The sequence below is a fragment of the Ursus americanus genome, chromosome 13 (assembly GCF_024610735.1).
Source record: "Ursus americanus isolate L20-20 chromosome 13, mUrsAme1.1.p, whole genome shotgun sequence".
NCBI lineage: Eukaryota > Metazoa > Chordata > Mammalia > Carnivora > Ursidae > Ursus > Ursus americanus.
Genome location: NC_142139.1, coordinates 1,566,997 through 1,571,541, shown reverse-complemented (window position 1 = coordinate 1,571,541; position 4,545 = coordinate 1,566,997). Strand labels below are relative to the sequence as shown.

At 32.7% G+C, this 4,545-nt stretch overlaps 1 long non-coding RNA gene across 1 annotated transcript; it reads right to left on the bottom strand.

Annotated features, from left to right (window-relative positions):
• LOC123793130 (uncharacterized) lies at nt 1-4,119 on the bottom strand. Its single transcript, XR_006779857.2, has 3 exons — nt 3,858-4,119; nt 2,970-3,099; nt 1-60 (listed from the first exon to the last, which is right to left on the bottom strand). It is a non-coding gene; the product is annotated as an uncharacterized LOC123793130 (long non-coding RNA).
• Between the last annotated feature and the right edge of the window lie 426 nt (nt 4,120-4,545).

Here is a 4,545-nt window from a genome sequence, read left to right as displayed (position 1 = left end):
GGGCTCTAAATGCTTCTCTCGCTCAAGGGAGGAAACAAGTGGGACTTCACATCTGTGCAACTTCAAAGTAAAGAGGTGAAACTTTTCACACATTGATTTTTTTTCATGGGTTTTTTGAATGGTTAAGCAGTTTGCCTGCAGTGGACATTTAAAATGCTGTCTTTGGGTGTATCCATTCCAGTGGAAAGGATGCACCTTACACTCTGATATTAATATTATTATTGAGTATAAACCTTTTTTTTCCCAAGAAACTCAAGAATTGCTTTGTATAAACAGACTTCTAGAACCTGAAGTCTTGTTTGGTACAACTATAAGAGCTATATGTCTGGACTTGGGTGAATTACTATGATCGACTTTGCAATTATCTACTTTATAATCACAAAGCAAAAATTGAAAGTTGGGTATTTACACAAAGATACTCTCAGTGTCATACCACTATGAGGAATAATTGTGTAACATAATGTCAGTAATATGTCATGTGTCTGATGGAAGATTTTCAGGAAAAATAATTTTGAGAAAACCAAAGCAGGTTTTGTTGGTGGATTTTTGTATGATTTTTGAATAAATTCTATTGATAAAATTTTGTACTTTAAAATTAAGTAGCATAAAACAAGTAGCATAAAACAAGTTCAAGAGTTATAAAATGAATAGTCATGGAGATGAAAAGTATAGCATTGGGGATATAGCCAATTAAAAATAAAAAAGTAAGTAGCATTTTTTCCCCATTCAATTTTGCCACCATATTACTACTTTCTAGTTGTGAAATCTCATGACTTCATTATCATTAGAAAAATCTGGAAAGCTCTGATGATATAATACCCTTGGCTTCTCATTATAGTCCTCCTGTGTCAAGATGCTAACCCTTACATATATTTTGGTTTGTTACTTACCTTCCATCCCAAAATGCTTCTCAGCTATAAGATTTCCTTCTTAATAACAACGTTCTTTTTTGTCTATGATTGTCAACATTTTACTGAGGAAGAATGACCTAAAAACCTAGATCACTGACTTTTGTGGGTGTCATTTTGTTTAATGATTGATTAAGATATTTGTGTCAAAAATATTGACAATATTTTGGGCAATTCATTAGACCCATTCTCAGAAGGAAAAAAAAAAGAAATACTTTCCTTGAGACTATTTACTCAACAAATTCATATCTTAACATGTTTAACTGTTTCCCTTTGAGCAGAAGTAGAAGAGGGTAAGCATGGAGACTAATTTACTGTTTGACAGAGTTTGTTATTCAAAACCAGGCTTCTGTGGCCAATTCTAAGTGGCCGAGGTTTGGGGTAACCCTTTTGTGGTTTTACAAGTGATTGTCCTTAAAATCGGAGTTTCTTAAGATGAATCCGCATAGGCATCAGTGAAGACCACAGCTTAAGAGTAACCTTCCCACTCCCCTTCTATTTTAACCAATACATAAATGTGAGTTTAGCCACAAGAAATTTGCTACACCCATAATGTCATGGTCCTCAGGACATCTGCCAACTATCTCAAGACATAGAGGGCATTGGCTGGCATCAGTGAGACAAATGGTATTTAACTTTGAAAACTGATTTTGTAAGTGCTTTTGTTTCTACTATGCCTCATGGAATCTCATTCAAATATGTTTTGCAAAAGTGTGGTTACTACCATATTGATCTCTGAAAAAAGACAGGCACTTTACTTTTTAGAGGAGAAGATATTCTCATCACATTAGTTTAAAGTCAATTTAGGAACCCCAAGTACTTTTCATTTCAACAGAGATTTTTCCATCTGTCCTGTGGATAGCTACCTTAGACAGGAAGAACATCTACAAAACTAAATATTTCATTAAAAGGCCTGGATTTCCCTAGAGAAAGGTAAGTAATTAAATTTTCTTTGTTTCATAAAAATTCAAGATTATGATCACTGTTTATGACAAAAGAGACATTCATTTCCATAGGTCCAAAAGTGTGTTCAGAAATTGTCCCTAAACAGCTTACATGAGGGATTATACTACCTAATTGGACAGCCTTCTTTTCTCCCATAAAGGAGTAGGGTAAGGTTTCTTATTAAAAACATGTGCCAAAGATTTTTTAAATCCAGGTCTATATATTATTTACCACTTAGAAAGATAATTATATATAATTCCCTTCCTAAAGTGGTTTAACAGCCCTTCTCAATCCAGATAAACCTTAGAAATCAATCATAAAGCTAACAAAGTCAATATCTATATTATGTAATGGAACTTTTAATTTTATTTGTTTCTTACATTCTTTCTGAAAAAAGATATTTTGATCCATAAAATGTAAGACCTGTCAGGACTTCCAGAATTTTTTTTCATGTTAGAATATTATGTACAGAAGTCCTGGAACATGGGAAAATAGTGGCATTTAAAGTTTTTAGATCATTGCAACTTTTAAAAACCTAGCAACTTTTCCATGATGTTATTTTTTTAAAAATGAACAATAGTTATTTAATACAGAAGGTATACCTCTGTTAGGGACTTTAATAATTACATTAAACAACTTTTAATTTAGCAAATGCCAATTAATTCTTCTGCTTATTAGTTTACTTTTTAGGTATACCACCCTATTATTTGATAGGTACATATTCAGATTGATAATTCCTGAAATAATATTCAGGATATATAGCCCTTAACTCCTTTAGAGAAATCCCAATAAAGGAACTGTGAGTCTGTGAGGGTCCCAGCTGGAAACAGAGGGCATACTCAAATATGCCCTTTGAGAAGGGCCTTTGAGAAGTTTTTAATAAAGAGATATTATAGATGTTTGGAGAAGACGCATGGAAATCACAAAGGAGAACACTATTATAACCCTTAAGCTTGAAGGGGCAAGATGAGGGAATCCTTACCAGAACCCAAAAGGGGAGCAATGATTTAAGTAAGACACCTTGAAAGGAGCTATGACCTTGGGTAAAGGACAAAAACAATCTGAGATGACTTCACAGGGAAGGAGTCTGGGAAGAAATAGCCCAAATTTACTCACCTTCTTTCTGAAACATTGCCAGGATCCAACTGGGCTAAACTGCACTATTTTTGTGGTAGCCTGATGGCAAATGGCTACTGAGCACTTGAAATGTGGTTGTAAGTGTCCAACATACACCAAATTTTGAAACCTTAGTATTAAAAAGAATAGAAAACATCACATTAATAATTTTACATTAATTAGAAATAGGAAGGGTAATATTTTAGACATATATTCAATGTATATATTATTAAATATTAACTTACATTATTAAATATGTATTTAATATATACATAACAGGTAAATAATAAATGCTTTTTAATACTAATTTTACCTGTTTTTAGTTTTTAAAATGTACTACTAGAAAATATAAAATATTTAGAAAATTATTCAAATTAAAAACATTTATGCAGTATCATATAATATATCATATTATATCATATATGTCATTTTTCTTGGAAAGCACTGGATAAACTCACCAGAAGTAAGGGGATATAAGAGTTTGTTGATGGAGTTAATTAGAGGCCAGCCTCCTATAGCAGAAAGTAGGATGGAGAGGGATGGAAAATGGACCCAGAGGGACCCACAAAAATATCTGGCTTAGGCTGTTAATAAAGAAAATTATCATAAAAAGGTTGCCTTAAATAAGAGGATATGTTTCTTGACGATTTCTATAGTTGGCCTATGGAATAATTTGTTAGCACACTTGTTTGGACATTCCACATCAACGAGGACTAACATTTTTTTTTTTAAAATAGCATTGGGAGTGAACCAAGTACTCAGCTGATTACTTTAGAATTTTAAGTTTTAACTTTCATGCATTTTCCATGTTGTTTAATCTTAAATATTAATTGAAATTCATATTATGGAAATATCTTAGGTCTTTAAAAGATAGATATGGTGGGGCACCTGGGTGGCTCAGTGGGGTGGGCGTGGGACTCTTGATTTCAGCGCAGGTCATGATCTTAGGGTCATGAGATCCAGCCCAGCCTCAGTTTCTGCGCTGTCCATGGAGCCTGCTTAGAATTCTCGCTCACTCTGCGCCTCTGCTGCACACGTTCTCTCTCTCTCTCTAAAAAAAATAGAAATAAAAATAAAAAAGTTAAAAGATAGGTATAGCAATCTTGACAAGTAGAAGACCTAACAACAACAAACAACCCTCCACAGTTTCTTAGTTTGGTGTTTTGATAAAAACATTTGATAAAAATTTAATGAAATATTTGATAAAAGTTTAGATAAAAAAGATTTGATAAAAAATCTTTTTGAAAAAAACTTTAATTTTAGGCATTTATCTGTTCAACAAATATTAAGTTTGAGCACTTTTTACATTCACCCACTGAACTTACAGTCTAATACTAGAAGAAAGATATTTAGCAAGTAATCAAGCACATAAATAATATTAACTTTATAGAGTTTTATGCATTGTGAAGGAAGAATAATAGGTTCATATATGAGTAATGACTGAAGTGTGACTTTTTAGATTATTTTTTTAAATTAGAATGGCAGATGAGTTTTCTATTGCTGTGCAACAAATTACCATAAACATAGCCATTTAAACATCACCCATTAATTATCTTATGACTCTGTAGGTCGGAAG